This window comes from Ostrinia nubilalis, chromosome 15 (genome assembly GCF_963855985.1).
Source record: "Ostrinia nubilalis chromosome 15, ilOstNubi1.1, whole genome shotgun sequence".
NCBI lineage: Eukaryota > Metazoa > Arthropoda > Insecta > Lepidoptera > Crambidae > Ostrinia > Ostrinia nubilalis.
In genome coordinates, this window is record NC_087102.1 from 13,897,742 (window position 1) to 13,909,644 (window position 11,903).

An 11,903-nucleotide genomic window follows, 5' to 3' on the forward strand; every position below is an offset into this window, starting at 1 on the left:
GTCGTAACATAGTGCCGTGCTCGTATTCTAATGCGGTTTCCTATTATCGATAAATAGAAGTAAATTATAATTTTCTATTTTGTAATTTTAAATAAAAAAATGATGTGTTACTTGCGATTATAAGATTTTACAAAAAAAATAATAACAGTAGAAGTAATTAGTATCTGTCAACTATGTAATTACTATAAGAGCTAGTTGAAAGCGTAATATAGGCATTATTTTTGATAAACATATGCGGTACGCAGATCGCCATAATTAAAAAGTTAATGCGTGATAGTAGTTAATAATAACGTATAATAATAAAAAGGTTCTCATACATAAGCATTTTGTGAAACCAGTTTCGAGCCTTGCCCCTAGCGATTTAAAGTATCGATATCTTGTCGACTGCGTTTTATCTTTGTTCTCTCACTAGCGTTTTCAAAGTGTGCGTCACGTCACGCGGCCATTGATTGGCCATAAGGCACGCCTTCTGGCCAATCACAGCACTTTTAAGCCGGTTGCACATGTTGTCGTAGACTCTCAGTCGCTTTGTTTTTACACAGTTGAATGTGTGTGTGGGAGCTGTGGTGGGGGAAATGTGGGGACACTGGTTTTCGTTGTAGTTACGCGCGACTTCATATCTATTCTCTTTCTATGATCTGAGTATGGCACCAAAGCTGTAGCACCACTGTGCATCGTAGTATTTGAGTTCAAAAAATATATTAAAACGACTGACTTTGATCTTTTTTTTTGACTTTTTTTTGTTGGCCGGCACTTTTGATTTTGGAATATATGAAACGTGGATGATGTCCTTTCGTTAGCCAAAACTATAGCATGATTTAGGTAAAATGAAAATGTTAGCAAAAATAAAACTCGATCATTACAGAATAGCTTCAAGATATAAAAAAGTTCAATTTAAAAAAGAAGAAAAGAAAAACAAATAAATAACATTTAGAAAAACGCAACGGTAGTTGTTAATTTAGTCATACAGAAATGTGTATTTATAACAAAGGCAAAAACTGGCAGCAGTTAATAAGATTGTTAACTTAATTGCATATTGAGTAGTTATTGTAAATAAACGATCAACGCTAAATAAACCAATAACTTGTCAAGTTATGCTAATGACCAATAAAAATTCAATAAATATTTACGCAACTTCTAATCATAGGATCTTAGAATTAAAAGTAATTCAGTCTTATTCGTTGGTACGATGAGAGTTAAAAATCCATTTTTTTGTAAAAAAAAAAAGTAGTCTGAAGCCATTTTAATTGTCAGAACAGGATTGTGACCTCATTCTTCGCTAATTAACTTCCGATCCCTTTCTTTGTGAATCGAGTCGTCCACAAAAAACTAAGTACTTTAGAGGGGTGATTATTCACGTCGAGTTCTTAATGACGCATCCTTTTCAGTGACATTGTCGATTGAGTTACTATTTCGCAATGAATGTTTTGTCTACGAAAACAATAGAAAAGCTGCCTCAACACTAGCTGTTAAGAGCCATTTCACAAAAATATTCCGCGCGAATTTAGGTAAAACCTGTCAACGCAACGTCAAAAGAGTAAAAAGAACGCTGAAATGGACAAAAAAATCTTGAGCCGTGACCGTATTAAGACTTGATTTAAGTTATTAATTTTAAGGTAGAATGAGGTATTCAAACTTGATAAATTAATTTAAATTTTTAATAGAGTTTATTAAGTCTTTTATATTTCGATTCATAATGAAACACGAATAGGTATAATATGTAAAATATATATTAAGTACAAAATAAAGACAGTCACATAGTGAAAAAAAAATCTGCCCCCTTACAGCTCCATCATCGGACCCTGGATACGAATAATGAAACACGAATAGGTATGATATGTAAAATATATATTAAGTACAAAATAAAGACAGTCACATAGTGAAAAAAAAATCTGCCCCCTTACAGCTCCATCATCGGACCCTGGATACGAATAATGAAACACGAATAGGTATGATATGTAAAATATATATTAAGTACAAAATAAAGACAGTCACATAGTGAAAAAAAAAATCTGCCCCCTTACAGCTCCATCATCGGACCCTGGATACGAACTATTCGTCAAGGCGAATCACACAAGCCCAAACTCCATAGGGTTCTATTGTTTTGTTACGAAGGTGGCCATTGCATCTCCTCCAGATCCATTATCAGACAGAGCTAAGAAATAAATAAATAAATATTATTATAAGTAAACAAATAACTAAAATAATTCATCTTACTATCTTACTTCTTACTAGTCTTACTAATATTATAAATACGAAAGTTTGTGTGGATGTCTGGGTGTTTGTTACACTTTCACGCAAAAACTACTGAACAGATTTTGATGAAACTTTACAGCATTACTAGGCAGTCTGTGTTCAACTATCACTCGGGTCGGACGTTCCTATCGCAAGACCTTTGGTTCACTCAGTTCCGATACGACTCTAGTGCTGTGTGTAATCATTTTCGTGAATACACTGAGTTTATTAATTTCTACGAGTGGATTTAATTTTGAATGAGACCTACGCCATGAACCCTGAACCAGAAGACCCTGTCGCCAGCGACAGCGACGCTCATCCATCCCTGGCGTCGACCAGAATAACAATGTATAGGCTATAATTTATGACGATCTGTGACAAACTAAATTTCAAGCGGGTGAAGCCGCGGGCTTCACCCGCTTGTGATATTATATCTCTACTATTTCATACTAGCTTTTTGCCCGCGACTTCTTCTGCGATGAAGTGGAAAATGGTTCTAATAGAATTAAAATATTCTAAGAAAATTAATTTTGTTAAATGATTATATTTTTTGATATAAAATCTACAAATTATTATGTTTAAATATTTGAATACTTACAAAATTATGAGATCTTTCTAAAACAAAATTAAAACACTACACCTGCCGCAGATTTCTTTGTAAACAATGTTTTTTTGTTTTTCCTTCAGGTGCTAAAATCACCAGGCTATTGTGTGCGCATACTCTGGAGTATTCCACATACAACTGGTCGTCGGAGAAGCATAGATTTCCATTAAGTCTACTCCCGCTACCATATAGAACTCCGCTAAAACTCGTGAGGGCGCCAACACTTACTTTTGTATCGAAAATTAGTATGAGCAGCTGCGCACGCGGTTGCCCGTTGCAGGCTCTATGCAACCACACTATTTTAAACCGTGGTCCATAAGCATGAGATGGGAAACTGCACTCTCTTGAATTCTCTTGAATTTGATGGTGTTAGGGGAATCCTAGGAATGAATACAGACTTTCCAATGGAATCTCCTCATCAATATTGCGAAATTGCGAGTTGCAATGCAATGTTACGTTTTCACTTGTTATTTTATTGTTATCTGACCTTGATTTTTCAAACACGTGTCAAAATAAAAAAAATAATTTAAATCAAAAGTACTAAGGAATATTTCATTGATATCAACTTAGAAACAAGCACAGATCACAGAAACTAAAGGGAAATGTGACAAGGGACAAATTGGAACATATTGCTTGTGAAAGCAATGATGACAGTAGCGACGTCATTATGTAAACAGTTTATATTGCTTGCATAGTACTAAAGATTATTCGAACGTTGAATACTGATACCGCAGTGGATAATGAGCACATAATTTGATTTCTTTGTGTGTGTAAATTTCTAATACGATACTGAGTTTCGAACTCAGCGTATTACTTAGCATCTCTCTATATTTCTATGGAACCAAGTTATCTCCAAAATAACATTCCACACCTTTTTAACCTAGTCAGGTAATAATTTTAATAAAATACGAAGCACGTCATCTATCAATAGGATATATATGTATATTTTAGAAGTTAATAAATTGTGCATAAAATATAAACACTTAAGAAGTTTAGTTAAATCGTAGAATTTCTGAAAAACAAGTACTAAAATCGTACTGAAAAAAAGTATTAATAATATGTTATGTAATTCTAACTTTCTTGTTTTGTGTGTAAATTTTATAATAATAGATACATTAACTTAAAATGACTTAAAAACTAAAATTTAAAAATTACTAATTATAAAAACTATTTACAAAATAAAAAATACTTCACCCCCAGCGCAATTTATTTATTAAACGTCGAATTTTATCAAAGATTTTGGACTAAAGTTTTTGAAAATATTTTATAGCCTACATATAAAAAAATTAGGATTCTAAATCGTGAAAGAATTTTTTTTCGGAGCCCATTGCCTCCAAACAAACAAACAAACAATTAAATCTTTCCTCTTTTATTAGTATAGATTTAACAACAAAGCTTCCCTCTCGAAACAAAACGCTTCTTTTTCTTCTTCACGAAACAAAACTCAAAGCGGATAAATAAATAAACAAATCTTTGGACAATTTCACAGCGCCATCTAGTCCAAAAGTAGGCAACCAATATGCTTGTGTTAAGGGTGCTAGCATAATGGATATACTTTTTTATAATTTATTTATTAAATTAAATACATGGTACCTACATATTATACATAGTTACACCCAGATCCGTCAAAGAAATTAAAATTCATCATTTCAATTTCTGCTCGGCCGGCCGACTCGAAACAGCCTCTCGGCATAGTATCAAATAAATTTGGTCGCCGTACAAATCACCGCTTCACGACACGAACGCACGTAAACGTCACGGCGGGAAAAATGACACAGGTCCTGCCTTGACGGGCGCTCGCGCCATACTAATCGATGTCGGCTTGCGTATTGTAATTTATACTGATATTCACATCAATATTTTGACAAAGTGGTTACTAATATTTAAACAATAACTGTAGAAATCAATTCTACAATGAATATTCTTTATTTTGGGATACTTTTATTGCAGTTATTGCTGTGTTTTTAAATCAAAAACCACGATCAAAATGTGACGTTAATCTTCAAATTTGCCAAATTATTTTTAGATTTTACTCAATAATGGTAATGAAATTCAAGAATCTATTTCATTAATGAACTACAAGAATATATGTCCGATGATTACTATATATTTTTAAGCTTATTATATGAGCATAAATAATAGATACAGGTCTTTGAAAATGAGTCTGCGGCAATTTTTCCGTAAAATGGTTGTGGGAGATGGGGCACTGTGAATTAAGCAAAAGAGTTTTAGTAAATCCGTTTCATTAATGGTCAACAACAAGGATTGACCTATCTTTCGCAGTTATTAAATAATCTCTGGGTGTTGCTTAAGATAGTAATTCATGCTTCCAAAATCTTAGAAATTCGCACAAAAATGTAAAATGGCTCTTAAGTGAAAGTTATTATTTTTACCTGGGGTTTTCAACCTTGAAGAGCTATCACTGCACCGACTTGTTTGTGGCAATTTATGAAAAAAAAAAGAAACACCAGTCAAGCATTTTTGATTGAGCTACCTTTTCAACCTGAAATTGATCTAAAAATGATGACAAATTCAAAGAAATACAATTTCAATTTATAGGAGAGAATTTGATACAAAAGTCGAAGAGAGAAGTAGAAATTTTCAGATCACAAATAGCAACACTGTATTACAAATTTATTGCTACAAAGTCGCCTAAGGCTCTTAATAGGCAATAACAGATGAAGTGAACTTAAACTCTAGTCAATCATCATAAAACGGCATTGTTTCTGCCTCGGGCATTATATTTCCAGACAATAGCTAAGAGCTTTATAGCGGTGTTTAACTACTTAAAACTGCTTGTTACGGGTCTTAAAACTAGTTAGTGAAGGAAAGTTTAAAATCTGCAAGCAAACTTCACGGAACGGTGTTAGTGAGGCACTGATGCTGCTCTTTCCATTTCGATATACCTCGTTTTAATAGTATTTTAGTATATTCTAACTAAACGGAATAGAAATAGCTTGCAGACAGAGAGATTTTAGTTCACTGCAAAATTTTACACTACTGCTACATTTCACTGTATGCGAAATTCTTCCAAAAAAATACAGATACAGAAAAATAGTTAATTATAACAGATATAGAACGTTATTATTACGGCTAACAATATTGGACACCTCAATTCAGTAGTAAATAATGATAGTGAGGTATAATTAGATAGTTTGCCACGATTAGATTAATCTATCGATGGTTATTCGATTTTATCGGAAGCTAGCTACCGATTGGTAACCCATCGATAAGTCCAGTTGACGGCATGTCAAGCTACCCACTGGCTTCTTACGAAGTTGTATTAAGGGTCATTTTGCAATAAAAGTGTAAAGTCTGATGCCGTCTACATTGCAAGGAGTTTGCCACCGCAAAACCTTTGCGGTTTGTAATAGGATACAAGCTATAAATAGGTTCTTGCAATAGCACATGAAACTACACACTGTGGCTCTTATACAGCTGTAATAAATGTAGTTTTGTAACAAAATATTATTTTCCGATGTGCTGTGGACTACAGACAAGGCAGGAAAACGTGACGTAAATTGGTACCTGAATTAAAATTCTTCTAAGAAATAATAGGAAGGCGAATACAAATGGCTCAATTAGTAACAGGTGCTAGGAATAAATACGCTTTATTGTTTTAATTATTATTAATTCACTTCGTGCGCAAAGAGAGAAATCTTTGTTATTAATACATAAATGATTAGTTAGTGAAAGTAACTAACTTGATTTATTTCAATATTATCATAATTTAAAAAAATTGTCTGAAGCATAATAATTCCATTAATGAAAATAGCGTTTCGATCAAATTACTTATAAAATAAGCTGTTTTGTTTAATAAGTAGTTATTAATTGAAATGCTAAATTAACACAACAACAAAAAATGACCACAATTCAATTTGCATCATTACGTGAAAACATGAAAAAAATTACTTACGCACTTCTGCGCGTACACCTTTCAAAATGGTGAAGTAGGTAACTTACCTACCTTCGTATGACGCATGAATAATCTCTATAGTGTTTCCGATACGTAAATTCCTGGAAGAATGTTTAAAAGGTCGTGGATTCAAATCCTTTAGAATTCTTTCAACTACCAGGTAGGTAGGTATAATTAAGTTATTGTTTGCAGATAAGTAAATTACTCCGTAAATAGGTATTAATTCCTATCAGTCACTTGTCTGTAAGATAAAAGTGTTTCGAATTGCAAACTACATTCTACTAAGTAAGTAGGGTAAGTGCGCTAGTTTTCGTCCAATTATCGGAGTTGCCAACTTTGTGATGCGAAATGAATATCTTAAAATACCCTTACTCATATGTATCATATGTCATTTTAGTCCTTATATAGTCTACTTTACGTTAATATTATATGACAATAAGTAAATACCACGGGTTTTTTATAAAAAAATATTTTATGCAAAAGAGGCGATTTCACTAGTTTTCGTCCAAAAAAATCAGTTTTCGTCCTAGTGTACGCTAGTTTTCGACCACTGTGTAGAAAAAAGGGTGCAGTTGAATTATTAACTTAAAACCAATTCTACAATACAGTAACTATGGATTGTGGTATATCATTTGAAAGGTAATTTTGTTAGCTTTCAAATGATATCAAAAAGATTTAAATAAGTTTCTTACCTAAATTTAGGAAAATATTTCAATAGGTCGAAGGACAAATGGACGAAAACTAATCTACAGGAATAGCTAATTTTGGTTTTCGTCCACCCCAGTGCTTGCTCATGACGTCATGGACGAAAACACAACAACGTTTAAAGCTGTTTTTTTGTTTTCGTCCACATCTTTTTAACGGTTTTTATGGGTTTATCACTGTTAAAAAGTGGACGTAAACTAAAATGTTTAATGTAATAGCAATAAAGATCATATTGGAAGAAAAATCATTGCATTTTGTAGGTCCATTGAAGTAAAATGATTATTAAAAATATTAACTAGGTGTCAGGGTTTCCGTCCACGTGGACGAAAACCAAAATCTTGCAAAATTGTTATGCTAGTATTAGTCCACTTAATTATCTAAGATTTCTATACAAAAACATTAATAAACCCTTAAAATAGTGTTTATTATGCTAATAATTAGACATATGTGCCAAAAACATTACGTAAAGTAGCTAAAACAGTAATTAAACATACCATGAAAGTTCCCTACCGGCACGTTTTTTTTCTAACTAGACGACGTTTTCCATTCACCTGTGTGCAGCAGCAACTTCCGTAGATTTTTTTGGAGTTATTACTTGTCAAATTACATTTTCATGCAGGCAGAACTGTTACTTAGATATTATAGATTGTAACAAGTCCAAACTTGCACGGAAAGTTAGGTTTGTATTCTAATTTTCCGTATTTGTTTGTGGCAAGTCGATCAAATGGACGAAAACAGGAGCTGGACGGAAAACCGGCGCAATTACCCTAGGTAATCTTTCTACCTACTTTAGTATTAGTAGACTAATGCCCGTTTTCACCATTAATCCCTAATTTTAAGTGACGCCTCCATAGGGGTCACTTAAAAATGAAGGATTGATTTTGAAAACGGGCATAAGACTTGATTTCCTAATAACAACAACAAACTATTCTACCCACCCAAGGGTGACCCAAGCGAAGTCGGGGCGAGCCGCTTGTTTGATAACAAAAAAAAATAAGTTAGGTAGTACCTACCTACTTACCTAAAACTACAATACCTAGAAGTACCTACCTAGGTTAAGTAGGTAAGCATCTAGTTGTAATGAATTGATAAAAGACCTACTAGCAATATGTAAAGACAATGATAGAAAGTGAATTAAAATTATTATTGTAGGATTATGTTACCGTAAACATTGAATATTCAAATAGGTTTGCGTCACGTTATCTGCAGATTGTAGTTAACTACAGTTACTGCTAAAGTTAACCTTCAATTGAATCCAGAACCAGTAACACGTAGCATTTTAATCTAAAACTAAGAATAAGTGTAGTTTACCTAATTAGACTTTTTACTATTGCTCGTGGAACGCCCAAAATGCGGGTAGGAAACTCCGAATTCCTGTTTTTACAAACAATTATTGCACAACTAGAACAAAACTTTTTGCCGCACTTGCGCAAACAAAGATAGTGGTTACGATCTCGTGCACACAATCAATAAAAATCCTCGCGAGATTGCAAAAAAACTTATCGGAAAGCGAAGCCACGTCAGACGATACCTACAAGTAACAACAATAGTGTGATAAGAAAAAAAAACTTGAACTAACCGTAAAAAATCCGCTCACTTCTGGCTGAACACTACCTGAGATCTTTGCAACATTCCAAATGCACAACAACAAATCCGATACCACTGGCTTTTTATTAACACTCACAGTAACAGTATTCACACTATAAAAAACAATTGTACACTTGCAAAAAAACACAGTAAAAAGTATTTAGAACGTTTTTCACGAAAGTTTGTACGAGATTTACGAGAACGCGCGACGCGGCCTCCCCTCACAGCGGTCGGAGCCAAACTGAGGGTCGCGCGTGCGAGTGAAAGGACGAATAAATTTTGAATGGACAAATTTAGCGTTAGAAAGAGATAGATTGTGGTGGAATGAAGTTAGCGGAATGGCAGCGGCATGACCGAGAATGACCACATGTTTCGCATTTGGTTTAATACAATCGTTGCACAAAACAAATTTGAGTTGGCGCGTTTTTGTTGCGCGCCACGTGTTGTGAGTTAACGTTTTTTTAAAAATAACTCAATAGCCTGCTATCCGAAGTGTTTTTTTTACTAAAAAAGCCATTAGGACTTGAAGATAATTCAGTAAATATTATTAAGGGCTTTGAGTGACTATTAAGTTATTTTCTAACTAGTATAGTTTGAGTAGGTATACTTAGCGCTCTTTTGTGGTGAAAAAGAATCACGTTTAAAAATGTAAATGTACCCAAATAAAACTTGTCAGAACTTAGTGTTAAGCGCATATAAATGCAAATTTCACATTCTGCAAAAGAAAGTAGCTGAAAATTTTGCAAGAATAAATTATGCATAGCTCATAGCGCGGCGCGATGAAAACCATATTAATTTTGCAGATAACCCTGATGCTTTTTTCTGAAAAATAACTTGCATGCTTTTACGTAGAGACCGTTAATGTGCGACATTTTAATTAAAAATGGATTCCGCGTGTTTTTACACATTAAAAAAATATTACTGGAATTCCCGGTTCTTTTAACGATTATTGTGGGTGGAAAGGGCGAGATCAAACACTTATTTTATTTTAAAAGAATCTGTTATAATGTAGCTATAGTATCTTTACATTATTATGATTTATCTACTACATTTATAAATAAGTAACATTATTCTTACTTAACATATTTATCTACTACAACTAAGTAAGTTAACATTATAAGTAACCGCAAAAGTTTGTTTGAAAGGATTTATTTAGGGACGGTAGTTTGTTATTCATTCATGGAAAACCTACTTAACGGGTGTTGATAAAACTTTACAATGTTATGTATAGCTTATGAGTGATGTTACAGTGTCTATTAATAAGTCAGTCAGTTACTTTTTATTGAAATCTGTTTTCACTACCTACTTAAATTAATTCCAAGAAAAAATTAAATTGTAATGAACGAGATAACGCGTTTATATGTAGATACTGTCCCAAAATTCAACGATAAACCGGACTACTTTAGGATAGGATAAGACTCGGACTTATGGAAAAATAAGAAAACAATTAAGATTTTTTCTTTTAACTAAAACTTAGGAAAAGTAAGAAAAGAAATATTTTTTTTTCTTATTTTACCTAAAGTAATCATGACTGTACCTACACCATACGACGCCGGCTTATCGTTGAATTTTGGGTGTTTTTAGATTTAGGGACTACTTCCTTAGAATATTAACACAGATATTAGGGTAAAATATTTAAGAATTTTGTGCATGCTATTGTTGATGGCTGGATAGGTGATCATATTTTGTTATTTTCAATCTTCTGTACATCCTATTCAACAACAAATAAATATTTATATTCTTTCTATTCTAATGGTATTGGATTTTTTTACATCTTTATTATTATCACATAAAAAGGGAAAATATCAAACGGTGACTTGTACAATTTGGCCACCCGCCCTTCCTTGTTTGTAGCGAGTATCAATTTCATCACGCGATATTTTCTTAAGCGGGAAAAAGAACGAACATTGTAGGCAGATCGCAGTTAGTTTGAGAAATAAGACATTGCTTGAAGTTCCTAATAATCAGTTTCTTATAATAGGGACTAAAAAACTTGTAGGTCTCCAGTAAGCGATTATTACCACCATCCATCGACAATCGACATTTGCAAAAAACAACTTCGTCGACGTGTTTATTTTATTAAGAAAGTTAAGTTTATCATTAAGAAAGTTGTAGCAATAACTTATTCTGTGGTTGTAGGCAGTTTTCATAGAGTCAATGGATTTGGAATAAATATCTTAGAGAAATAATTAAAAATACCTGGCAAAGATTCTAATATAATTATTATTTAATATTACCACAGAAATCTTTTCAGGACCCTAAAGAAATTTTCCTACTATCTTTTCCATGATTTTTTTTGAAGCTAAATTAGCCATGTCTCGAAACTTCCAATATAACATTCTCACTGCAACACATCTAACGGCTGAAGAAACGTGTAAAAACGGGCCCATGAATATTACAAGGCAGCCGTTTGCAGGACGCCGAACGCCGGAACACTCGCCGGTTTTTATTCCGGCGTGGTGCCCGCCGAGGGCAATGCTGATTGCTTTGTGGCAAGTTTGTTACATTTTATTGTTATGTATTTTTGATGGAAATTTTGGGATAGTCTTTACAATTTGTTGTAGTCTTCATAAGCCAAAAGAGGCGTATCTTCTTAATTAATAAAACTCTTTCAAAATAAGCAGCAAAATTGTTTTGAGATAAGGGATTGGTCCCAGTTCTATAAATCTTACGAGTAGTTTACTGCGGCAGGTTACCTAATTGTGATCGCTATAAATTATAATCCCATCAAAAACAATACTTGTCAAAAAAACCAAGTCTCGCAACTCAGTTGTTCTACGGTAAAAAGTTGTGAGATCCATGTAATACCAAGTCCAGGCCAGGAAATCTTTAACGTTTTACATAAATATATTGACT

At 33.3% G+C, this 11,903-nt stretch overlaps 1 protein-coding gene across 2 annotated transcripts in view; it reads right to left on the reverse strand.

The window, feature by feature from the left end:
* Nucleotides 1-9,296, reverse strand: part of LOC135078997 (uncharacterized) — a 220,311-nt gene extending 211,015 nt beyond the window's left edge. The window contains exon 1 of one of the 2 annotated variants that reach the window (XM_063973612.1): nucleotides 9,040-9,296. The gene's annotated coding sequence lies outside the window, so the exon portion shown is untranslated. Of the gene's footprint in view, nucleotides 1-8,771; nucleotides 8,894-9,039 lie in introns of those variants that run through there. The other variant, XM_063973613.1, reaches the window with a different exon arrangement.
* Between the last annotated feature and the right edge of the window lie 2,607 nt (nucleotides 9,297-11,903).